We start from the raw sequence: 13,042 nt of genomic DNA, 5'->3' as shown, positions 1-13,042 counted from the left end.
AACATAGACAACTAAAACAAAAATAGACAAATGGGACTTAAACTAAAAAGCTTCTGCCAGCAGAGGAAACTGGCATTAGAGTGAATAAACAACCTGCAAAATGGGAGAAAATATTTGCAGACTATTCATTGGATAAGGGATTAATATTTAAAATACACAGGGAATTCAAGTAACTCAATAATAATATCCCATTAAAAAGTGAGCAAAGGACATGAATAGATAATTCTCAAAAGAAGACATACAAATGGCCAGCAGGTATATGAAAAAATGTTCAACATCACTATGAGGGAAATTAAAATAAAAACCACCATGAGATATCAGCTTATCCTGTTCGAATGGCTATTACTAAAAAGTCAAAAAATAACAGATGCTGATGAGGATGTGGAGAAAAGGGCATTCTCATACACTGCTGGTGGGGATGTAAATTAGTACAACCTCTATAGTAAACAGTATGGAAGTTTCTCAGAAAACTAAAAATAGAACCACCATACGCTCCATCAATCCCACTCCTGGGTATCTACCCAAAGGAAAAGAAATCAGTATACCAAAGGGACCTGCACTTGCATGTTTATTACAACACTATTCACAATAGCAAAGATATGTAATCAACCTAGTTGTCCATCAATGGATAATTGGATAAAGAAAATGTGGTGTATATACACAATGAAATACTATTCAGCCATAAAAAAGAATGAAATAAGGCTGGCTTGGTGGCTCACACCTGTAATCCCAGCATTTTGGGAGGCTGAGGTGGGAGGCTCATCTGACCCTGGGAGTTCGAAACCAGCCTGGCCAACATGGTGAAACCCTGTCTCTACTAAAAATACAAAAATTAGCCATATGTGGTGGTGGGTTCCTGTAGTTTCAGCTACTCAGGAGACCAAGAAGGACAAGAATCACTTGAGCCTGGGAGGTGGAGGTTGCAGTGAGCCAAGATTGTGCCACTGCACTCCAGCCTGAGCAAGATGCTGTCTTTAAAAAAAAAAAAAAAATCATGTCATTTGCAGCAACATGGTGCAAACATGGAGGTCATTATAGTGAATGAAATAAAGCAGGCCTAGAAAGACAAATATTGCATGTTCTCACTCATTCGTGGAAGCTAAAATAGTTGATCTTGTAAAGGTAGATGGCAGAATGATAGGTATCAAAGGTGGATGGGTTTGGCAGATGAAAAGAAGTAAGTTAAGGGGTACACATATCCATTCAGATAAAAGGTAGAAGTTCTATTGTTCCACAGCAAAGAAGAGTGATTATCATTAACATCAATGTATTGTATACTTCAAAGTAGCTAGAAGAGAGGACTTGAGTTGTTCCCAATATGTAAAAATGATAAATACTCAAAGTGATGGATGACACCTTGATACCCTGACCTGATCTGATCATTACACATTCTATGCATGTTACAAAATATCACATGTACCCCATGGATTTTTAAATATTATGTATCAATAAAAAAGTAAGCAGGGCATGGTGGTTCATACCTGTAATCAGCACTTTGGGAAGTCTGGGCAGGAGGATCGCTTGAGCCCAGGAGTTTGGGACCGGACTGGGCAACATGGTGAAACCTTGTCTCTACAAAAAATTAGCCTGGCATGGTGGAGTGAACCTGTAATCCCTGCTACCTGAGAGACTAAAGTGGAAGGATCACCTGAGCCCAGGAGGTTGAGGCTGCAGTGAGCCTAGATTATGCCACTGCACTTCAGCCTGAGTGACAGAGTGAGACTGTTTCAAGAAACTAAATAAGCCAGGTGTAGTGACTTGCACCTGCAAGGCCAGCTACCTGGTAGGTTGAGGCAGGAGGACTGCTTGAGTCCAAAAGTTGGAAACTGCAGTGAGCTATAATCACACCACTGCACTCCAGCCTGAGTGACACAGTGAGATCCCATCTCTAAAACAAAGTTAGAAATAAATACTGCATTTAGGGTGGGTGCAGTGGCTCACGCCTGTAATCCCAGCACTTTGGGAAGCTGAGGCAGGGGGATCACAAGGTCAAGAGATTGAGATCATCCTGGCCAACATGGTGAAACTCTGTCTCTACTAAAAATACAAAAATTAGCTGAGTATAATGGCACATGCCTGTAGTCCCGGCTACTCAGGAGGCTGAGGCAGGAGAAACGCTTGAACCCAAGAGGCAGAGGTTGCAGTGAGCCAAGATCACGTCACTGCACTCCAGACTGGTGACGGAGTGAGACTCCATCTCAAAATACATACATACATACAGCATTTAAATTATTAGCATTATGAAATTTAAATATATAGTCTTACTATGTAAGCATGTACTATTAACACTGAGTCAGTAGAATTGGAACAGCAGAGAAGGAATGTACTTCTGTTTCACTAAACCTGTGCCTTTGAAGGAGAATCCTTATTTGGCTGATGACTTTTTTTGTAAATGTCTCAAACTTTTCTCAGAGTTCTAGAGTGGCTTTTTAAATCCTTGTTGAGAAAAAAAATAATGCTGCTTTGCCATATCAGTAAGTTCTTTCAGCCTCCTATTCAATGATTTGTAGAATGAAATCCATTCCTACATTGAAGACATTCTTCTTTACACCTTCTAACTTCATGTTCCAGACACATAGCTGCCATCTGGGAATTTCTTTTCATTGAACTCCCTGGGTTGGTGTCATTGTTTTCAGATGCTATGTAATTTTTCCAGAAGGGTGTGTCAAATTAGTATTTTCATATCTGTAAAACTTTTTCCTCGCACTTGATTTTGTTGCTCCTGTGAATGGTAGCTTACTTTCAATTATCTTTTCTAATTGGTAGGTGCAGAACAACACTATTGATAAGTTGATTTTTTAGCTGGGAACTTTGCTCAACTCTCTTATTAGGTCTAAGAGTTAACTGCTTTGGAGATAAAATCTTCTACAGTTAATCAGTTTGATCTTTTTCCTTCCAGTTCTTATATTTTTCTTATCGCATTGGTCAGGATGTCCAGTACAATGTAATATAGAATTGTAGGTCCATACCATTTTTTTCCCCCAAATTTAAAGACATTGTCTTTTAATATTCCGGGACCCTATTGAGAAATCTAATATTATGTAGAATTCCATTCTTTTGTAGGAAACCTATTTTTACTCTAGAATTTTTAAGATCATCATCTTTTCCTTGGAGTCCTGTAGTGTGTGTGTGTGTGTGTGTGTGTGTTGAGATGGAGTCTTGCTCTGTCCCCCAGGCTGGAGTGCAGTGGTGTGATCTCTGCTCTCTGCAACCTCCGCCTCCCAGGTTCAAGCAGTTCTCTGCCTCAGCCTCCCTAGTAGCTGGGATTACAGGTGCCCACCACCACGCCTAGCTAATTTTTGTATTTTTAGTAGAGATGGGGTTTCACCATCTTGGCCAGGCTGGTCTTGAACTCCTGACCTCGTGATCCACATGCCTCAGCCTCCCAAAGTGCTAGGATTACAGGTGTGAGCCACAGGTGCTGGGATTACAGGTGTGACTCTGGTGCTCCGGCCAGAGTCCTGTAGTTCAATAAGGATGCACTTTGGTATAAATCTTTTTATTTATCCCAATGGCATTTCATGCTGTACACTTAGATCTTTTTAGTTCTAAGAACTTCCTTCTATTTTCTCCTAGATAGTTGTCTCTTTTTTCCTCTTGTAATGCCTATTTGACTAATATTGGACTTCCTCAGCTGATCTCCATTCTTCAGCTTTTTTCTTGTATTTTCCATGGTTTCATCTTTCTGATTTACAGTCTGAGACATTTTCCCAACTTTCTCTTCTAGATCTTCTATTGAAATTTTAATTAAGGAAACCATACTTTCGATTTTGAGGAATCTTTCTGGCACTCAGCCTTGTTTTTAGAGAGGCTTATCTCATCTATTGTCTCAGATATTCCTAAATATACTAATGATACCAACTTCTTTTGATTGCAAGTGATAGAAAATCAAATCTAAACTGCATAAGGAAAGAAAGCATTTAATGCTCACAAAACTAAAAAGTTCAGTAGTAGGGCTTAATTTGGGTGCAGTTTAGTTTGATATAGGAGCTTAAATGTTGTTTCAAGGACCTGATTTACATCTTTCTTCATCTGACCCTTGCTGGTTCTAGCTTCGTTCTCACTCTCCCCTCATGGTGGCAATAGTCAATCTCAGGCTCAACCCACACAAGTTAACGTTCCATGAGAATGAGTGAAGTCCTCTTCCTGGAGTTCCCAGCAGGAGTCTCCTTGCAGCTTGCTGTCTCTGATTGGGCACATTTCTGAACAAATTCCAATGGTCGTAGGAATGGAAGTGGGAAGGTGTACACTCATGCAGCCGTAGCCGTCTTTCCTCCATTAGGGAAGAGCGTGTCTGACTGTAGAGTTTGGGCCTAGGTTGCAGAGTAGATTCAAACATGAAGGCTGACTGAAGCAGGATATGGCTCAATAGAGCAAAATGGGGTAACCTCAGGACAGGGAGTCCTAAGCATAAAACATAACAAATGCTTTCTGCAATAATACAATATAGATAAATATTGAGTGTTTTAAATATATATAGGCAAAAGGTAGATGAGTATTGGGTATTGCACTGAGATGGAGGGTAGTAAACAGGGGAGTGGTAAGTATGTACTATAAAAACTGTCCAGAGGTCACTTATATCTCACTGTTATAGATTTATGTGAGCATGTGTGGAGGGGTGGGCAGGGAAATAAACCTTTTGTGTGTTTTGTTTTGTTTTTTTTGAGACAGGGTCTTGCTCTGTCGCCCAGGTTGGAGTACAGTGGTGCAAACACAGCTCACTGCAGCCTTTATCTTCTTGGCTCAAGCCACCCTCCCACCTCAGCCTCCCAAAGTGCTAAGATTACAGGTGTGAGCTTTTTCTGCACCCAGCCTAAACCCTTAATGATTAAAAGTATCTGTGTTTATATCTGAAATTTCATCATTTTGTTAGAACAGGGAGGTGCTACTGGGTGGATTGAGAAGGTTGAAAAATATTAATCACTCAATTTTAATGAGAATGGTCTTAATAAATGTTCCTGTTTCTAGAAGAGATCAGCCTATTCTATTCTTACATATATGGGAACATGGAGGAGGGAGAGAAGACTTTCTCAGCATGACATCAAGGACTTCGAAGAGCAAGATGTCCTAGAGAAAGGGAGATTGGAAGAACTGGAAGTAAGAGAAAAATGGAGACATATCCTCTACTACTTTGATGCCATTTTCTCCTTTTCTGAGACTGGATCTCAGCTCTATTCATCTTTCTTCTTACCCCTCTTTATTATTTTAAGTTAAAGTAACAAGTAGAGTAAGGAAGGACTCTTAGCATAAATAACTAACATTAGTAGTCTGTAAGTCGATGTCCCTCTCTACCTGCTTCTGTGAACCAATTGTCAACACAGTGTAAATTTTCCTGGTCAGTTTGTTTCAAAGTCCAGAGATTAGCCTTTTGAAGCAATTATGTGAGGACAAAGGGTGGGATGAGTAGATTTTACTTGCTGAATAAGCTGGAAGCATCACCTCCAATGTTAATAATTTTTTTCCTTTACTTTCCTAAGCTCACTGTACATGTTGCTCTGGTTGGAGTGTTAGTTCCAATGTGGGCAGCAGGCTTCCTTGTAACTCTTTTTTTTTTGAGATGAAGTCTTTGTCTGTCGACCAGGCTGTTGTGCAATGGTGTGATCTCGGCTCACTGCAACCTCCGCCTCCCAGGTTCAAGTGATTCTCCTGGCTCAGCCTCCCAAGTAGCTGGGATTATAGGCACCTGCCACCATACCCAGTTAATTTTTGTATTTTTAGTAGAGACAAGGGTTTCATCACATTGGTCAGGCTGGTCCCCAACTCCTGACCTCGTGAACCGCCTGCCTCAGCCTCCCAAAGTGCTGGGATTACAGGTGTGAGCCACCATGCCTGTTTCTTGTGACTCTTTTTAGAATTCTTTCTGCTTTAATAGCCCCTGGAAGCATGAATTAATAAATTATTTGGAAACTGAGATATGGGCCAAACCATCTTCATGGCCAGACCTCACCTAAGGAAGCAACAGCCAGGAAAAACTCTAGGTGAAGTTCGTGACTTAGGAGTCAGCTTATTTGATGCTTACTGGCTGGGGCATGGCAGGCTTCCATTTCATAAAACACACATGCTGGATTAGAGCTCCAAGGTTATTTCAAGCTTTGACATTTTATTATCTGGCAGACAATGTATAGGTTTTGATGTTTACCAATAATCAGTGCAGACAGTTCTAGACTATTTCTTTTTAATAAATCTCTTCACCTGACAGTTACTTCTCATTAGTGATGAGACCAGGCATTGCAGGCTTTATTGGGGGACAGGGGAGAAGGAAGAGGATAGGCATGAAATCCCCATTTCCTTTATATTCCTATTTATATCACGTGATTATCATCTCTTATGTCTCTTTCCTCTGATAGACTGTGAGCTTCTTGGGAACAGGGGCTGTGTCTTGTTCATCTTCTTCCCCATGTCCAGTAAGGATGGTGCCTATCTAACGTGGTACTTACCAAATATCTGAATGACTAAACTGGATGATTCCACCAACCTTCAATTCTACCTTTAACTTATAACCTTGATTTGGAAAACCTGTTACTCATTGTATTTTTATGCTATTTCAAATATATATATATATATATATATATATATATATATATATATATATATTGAGACGGAGTTTCGCTCTTGTTACCCAGCCTGGAGTGCAATGGCGCGATCTTGGCTCACTGCAACCTCCGCCTCCTGGGTTCAGGCAATTCTCCTGCCTCAGCCTCCTGAGTAGCTGGGATTACAGGCACGCACCACCATGCCCAGCTAATTTTTTGTATTTTTGGTAGAGACGGGGTTTCACCTTGTTGACGAGGATGGTCTCGATCTGTTGACCTCATGATCCACCTGCCTTGGACTCCCAAAGTGCTGGGATTACAGTTTATATTTTTTAAACTTAATTTTAAATATTTTTTGGAAAGAGTGTTTGCCCAGGCTTGTCTCAAACTTCTTTTTTTTTCCTTCATATGAGCTGTGGCTTTGTTGTAGCTGGTCTCAAACTTCTGATGCTCCTGCCTGGGCCTCCCAAAGTGCTGGGATTACAGGTTTGAGCCACCACACGGCTGTTTTACCTTAATGATTAAAAAATAACTTTATGTTAAGAGAACCAGTTTATTTTTCTCTAGTTACAATATCCGTTTTCTTTAGCGGGCATCAACAGTACTTTGGGGAAGGAGAAAATTTATATAGGGTTACTAGATAAAATTCAGGATGTCTATTCGAAATTTGACTTTCAGGTAAACAACAAAGGCTTCTTTAGGGTAAGTATGTCCCAATTGTTTGCTGTGTTTCTGAAATTTTAATTTAACTGGGTGTTCTAATTTTTTCCTCATAAATCTACCAATCCGAGGGTCTACTTCTGGAGTATCTACTATTGTATATCAAAAGCTTCCATACTTAGGTTCTAGAACCTAATGGAGAAGTAGAATCTTGGAGGCCAGGATGTGGCTCAGGAGGCATGATCTGTTAGGTCAGCGCCCTTCTCTTCCCACAGAACCATCTAAATTACAACCAAAGGTAAATAAATATCCAACTAAGAGCACACAGGAGCGCCCTACTTTCCCATCTTTCTTTCTTTTTTTTTTTTGAGACAGAGTTTCGCTCTTTTTGCGCGGGCTGGAGTGCAATGGTGTGATCTCGGCTCAATGCAACCTCCACCTTTGGGGTTCAAACGATTCTCTCGCCTTAGCCTCCTGAGTAGCTGGGATTACAGGTGCGTGCCATCACACCAGGCTAATTTTTTGGATTTTTAGTAGAGACAGGGTTTACCAATTTGGCAGGGTTGGTCTTGAACTCCTAATCTCAGGTCATCCACCCACCTCAGCTTCCCAAAGTGCTGGGATTACAGGTTTGAGCCACCACACCTGGCCCCCGATCTTTCTTTAAAAGGGATTTATTGTATGCCTGAGTAGCAACCTGCTCAAAGGTGATAATCGGACAATGAGTATAGAAATACAAGTCTTAGATTTTGTTCATGGGCTTCTGAAGAACAAACTTGAAGTGTCTCAAAAAGATTTGAAATTTCTAATACAAAATTGAAAATTATTTCCAAATGGAAAATTTTTATTCATTTCTGATTTATTGGGGGAAAGAAGTGAGGGGATAGGCAGACAGAATTTTTTCCAGTCTTTTTTCCCCTTGATTCTCCAGTGCATGTGTTATGACTGACAAGGATTTCTACTTTTTTCCCCCTTTATTCCTTTCCGGGTTTATTGCTGACTTTAAAACTTGGTTACTCCAAGGAATGTCTGAAGGTCCAGGAATGGTTTGGAAAGGGCAGCATCATTAACCCTGCCTGACAGTGGGTGTGACAGCCACATATTAACATATTAAACACATCCCCTCTCATCACACTAGCATTTGCTACTGGGACCATGTTCAGAATCTGACCAGGAATGGTCCCTTTCCCATCTTTCCCTGGTCCCAGCCTTTGCAGAGGATGCAGAGGAGAGCAGCTCTGAAGTCGAGATAATGCCAACATTGTGTGTTAAAAGTCTAGTTACTTTTAGTGATGATTGCATAGACATATAATGTCTTTTGTAGTAATTATTGCTTACACAATGGCAAAAGCATTTTGTTTTCTCTATCAAAGTTAACATTTAAAAGTGAAAGGATCTTAAACACTGTTCTTAGGATGAGGTTTAATATGTAATATGTAGTGTGCTATATACATTAAGTTATGTTTTGTTCTGTCAAATAAATGACTAAGTAATTAATATGACTTTTCATATCCGGTAAAATTTTAGTGCGAAGGACTTTAGATTTGCCTTTGCCTTTGACTACATTACCTAAACAATCCACGAGATGGCAGCAGAGAAATGCTCATTTAAATTTATCATTTAGGGAGAGGTTGTTACAAGTGCACTTTAACAAAAAATAGACTAACCTTTGTAATTTAGTCCTTTCTAAACATAGAGTAGCCAGTTAGAATTTTCAAGTCATTTCTCATGACTTTTATGAGAGATGTAATGAGGGTTTGATTTAATTTTTTTATTGGTCTTAAAGTTGTTTTCCTTGCTCACCACATTTTGCAAGGACCAGGTCTAAGTGCCTGGAAATGTACTCGCTGGGCTATGTTTTTCTTTCACAGTGAGCAGTCTCATAAGTGATCTTAGAAAAGCTGGGAACGAGAAACTTTGGGACATCACTAAATGTGTTCTTTGTGGCGATTTACAACCTGCTGCCACCATCCTTTAAGAACAAACAAGAAAGTGAAAAGAGATGGTTTTCAGGTATTGGAGCCTGAGTTTAGGCGGGGGAGTGGGTGGTGAGGGGGGTAAGAAGAGAGGGAGTATGTGGGGGAAAATGATATTTCCATAGAGACTGCAGTTTTCACCTAAATATGTATTATAGTTACATTATTGGCTCTATTTTCACTTCTTTGTTAGAGGGAGTAATTGCAGTTAACGGTAGATAGTTGCAGGTCCTTTTTATTCAGAAGAAAAATTGTTTTCCTATAAGTGACCTCAATTTTCTAATTTTAGTGTCAGGTATTTCTTATGAAGTGATAAAAGGCACAATATAAGTCTGTTCTATAGATATAATTAACATTAATTGTCATTACTTTGTATCATTTATTACTTTGGATTTCATTATGCCTGAAGCTTGGAAACTTAATTACACACACACACACACACACACACCCCCCACATACACACGCCTGAATGTGCTTTTTGTTTATATAAATAGGACATGATTGTTGAAAACTTTTAAATCATACAGGAATATATGAAATAGAAAATGAAGCGTCCCATAGTCCCCCGAGGTAGTTTGTGAATATTCTTGCAGATATTTCTCTAAGGAAAGATGAACACATTTACATATTTTAGCAGATGAGATCATACAGCATTGATACTGCGTTGCACCTTGGGTTTTCAATTTACTTGATCATGGACACATTTCCGTGTTTGGTTTTTATAAGCCACAGATTATGCCATTGCATGTTCATGACATAATGTTTTAAACTGACTACTGATGGATATTGTTTTCCATGTTTTTGTTGCTATCATTACAGTGCTGCACTGAGCAATTTTGTATGTTTATCTGTGAGTATTTAAAATCTAAACTTTTAACCAAATAGCATTTTCAGAAGTGGAACACCACCGTTCAAATTAGTAATAAAATCCTATGATGACACCCACATGGGCAGAGCTGGTACGTTACACGTGGGAACATGTTGGTGAAGCGCTCTTCTTTTTGAGAGCACTAGGATGAAGCCTGTGTGTGAACAGCCGCAGCGCGCACCCCGCTGTCAGCTTGCATCGCGCACTCCGTGGCCGCGGCTTTCCCGAGCTTGGCTCTTCGCTGCGATCTTCACACCTGTGCGGCCCCGATAGCACCGGCTCCAAGCGCACCTCGCCACGGCAGCAGGTGCAGGTGTTGGCTCTTATCTACACAGCCAGGCCGGATTGAAATGCGCTCTCCCTGGGGACCCTCTTTCCCTTCGATTCCTCCACGGTGCAAGAGATCAAGGAACGGGAGGTCTGAAGTCTGGGAAGCCAGAGGCAGGGCATTGTCAGGGAGCCACGCAGGACTCTGGAATGCGCTCCGCCCAGGTCCAGCAGGGCCGGGGCTGTTTGCCTTCGGGGCACAGCGGAGGCCCCATCTGTTTCCTCCAGTGTTTTCCTGAGTGGTCGCCTTATGGCGGCCTCCTCACCCGCAGGCTCGCGGAGCTGCGGATATCATCTCATCATCTCTGTCACTTCACACGGAGGGGCGAACGCTGGCGAAGTATTGTTTTATGACAGGGTTTCTCAGCCAAGACATTCAGACTCTTATTTATTTCATAAAAAGGAAGAAAAACATTTTATACAAATAATGGAAATTCAAATCTAAGACAACAAGGTGTAACAATTCAAATTCAGAACTCCTTTTCAAGTCCCATGAGTATTTTTTAAATCTAGTCTTGTATCCCAGTGGCTATATAAATTGAATATGTGGCCTTCCTTGGGGTTATATAAATTGAGTATCTGGCCTTTCTTGGGAATCTGGAGGGTGTCTCTGGGATTGCAGCAATGGGTGATCTCAATCTCTGTCAACTAGGGTAGATCCTGGGTAACTAGAATCTTGAAAAAGATCCGGACCCTTCCATTTAGAAAATCCTAGATTTGTAAACAAGACCATCAGACACAACTTTTTCTTATAAGGCAGCCGTTGTTCTTTTACAATAATGCTTGCCTCTTCTTGCTCCATTTTGAACTGTGTCTAGTTTTGTAGGTACAGTTTGTAGATTCCTAGATGTGAGTCTGGTGTTTGAGAGGTGCCCTTTAGGTTCTGAAGGCAGCAAATGCATTTTTGGTGACTACCAAAAAAAAAAAAAAAAAAAAAAAGCAGTATGGTTTTGCTGCTTATGAGTAAAACTATATGTTCCGTATCTCCATGTAGTTTGAATAGCGACAATGACCAAACAGAAAACTTGTAGTAAATTAATATTTTGAGTTCATTCATTCAACAAGTTTGCACTTAGAAATTGCTCTATGCCAGGTATTGTTTTTGTCACTGTTTCGTGAGCAAAAGAGACAAAACTTCTTGGCCTCAGGGTACTCAATTTTTAGTGCACAGGGACAGTAAGCAAATCAACCATTCTTAGTATATGAGGTGGCGATCAGTGCCAAGGAGAAAAACAAGCATGGAAAGGGGAGGAATTGGATTGTTTGGTGGGATGTCAGGGTAGGCCTTAGTCAGGGATGAGTAGGATGGTACTTGAACGACTACCTAAGGAGTGGACGGAAGGGAAAGCAGTGCCCCCAGCAGGACGGATAGCAAATGCCTGGCGGGTGTGAGGCCAGGCCCTTGTGGCAGGAGTGGGTTGTGGAAGGAGAAGTATGATGCCAGCTCAGAGAGGAAAAAGGGCTGGACTACAGGGGCATGTGTAGGCTGGACAGGACTTTGCCTTCTCATAAGAACTTGGGGGAGCCATTTTGGATTTGAAGTAGAGGAGTACAATGATTTGATTTGATTTTTAAAAGAGTTATTAGAGCTGCTGTATTGAAGACAGACTGGTGGGGCAGGCAGGGAAACCTATAGAACTGATTGCTGCAGTCCTGTAAAGAGGTGGTGGTGGCCTGTCCCATGGGATAGCAGTGGGAATAGAGATTGTGCCCATGTTTTGAAGGTGATGCTGACCTTCCAAATCAATTTTTCCTGGTAGTACAGGATCTACCTAGCAAGGCTTCAAGGAAAGAGAATTTCTAAAACAATGTAAGTGAGTGGAGAAGCAGAAGAAAAAAGCTTAAAAGAGTAGAGTGGCATGGGATAATAAAGAGATAATCCTATTAAGGGAGGGAGAGTTTTGGGAGGAGGCTAAGAATTCGGGTGATTTGTAGCATCTTGATGAAGTACACGGTAAAGACTCTTGATGTGATCAAAAGACCTGTGCAATTCTATTATGGTTTAAAGAGTGAAGAAGCACCCCCTTTAAAGCAGAACATGGAGAAAATACCTTCGTCAGCAGTAATAAGGCTAGTCTAAAGGCAAAGAGTGTTGGGAAAATATAAGAAACTCAACAAAGCTGTAGTGAGCGAGGGATAGAAGGGAAGGGGTAGTTATGAAAAATTTGTTACAGAAAACATTGGCAGAACTTGGCAACTAATTTAGCATTCTGAGTATGGGCTAGGAGATGAATTCAATACTATTCCAAGGTTTCTACTTTGTAGCTTTGAAGAGATGCTGGCAGTCTTTCCAATACTTGGAAACTAGAACCAGGGAAGGGCCACGCATGATGAGTAGGTAATGTGTCTCTTGAGAAATATAACAGATCTTGTAGAAAAAGCTCTAGGCAGAGTATATACACTCATGGGAGGAAAATACAGGATGAAAGATATTGGGGGTTTTAGTGGGGTCAGGCAAATATATAGCCAAAGAGCAAATGATTTTCTCTTATGGTAATTAGAAAAAGCAAATGGTCATTGCAGTGCTCTTAGAGATGATAAAAAGCTTCCAGGAGAGGACAGAAAGGCCGAGGGAAGCCGCCATCGAGGCCAAAGTTTCACTGGGCACCAGCTCAAACAGGGTGTGAGATGCCGATGGTGCCCTGTGGTGTCACAAGTTATAGACAACTTTGATGTGG

The sequence above is a fragment of the Callithrix jacchus genome, chromosome 16 (genome assembly GCF_049354715.1).
Source record: "Callithrix jacchus isolate 240 chromosome 16, calJac240_pri, whole genome shotgun sequence".
NCBI classification, from domain to species: domain Eukaryota; kingdom Metazoa; phylum Chordata; class Mammalia; order Primates; family Cebidae; genus Callithrix; species Callithrix jacchus.
This window is presented reverse-complemented; position numbering follows the sequence as displayed.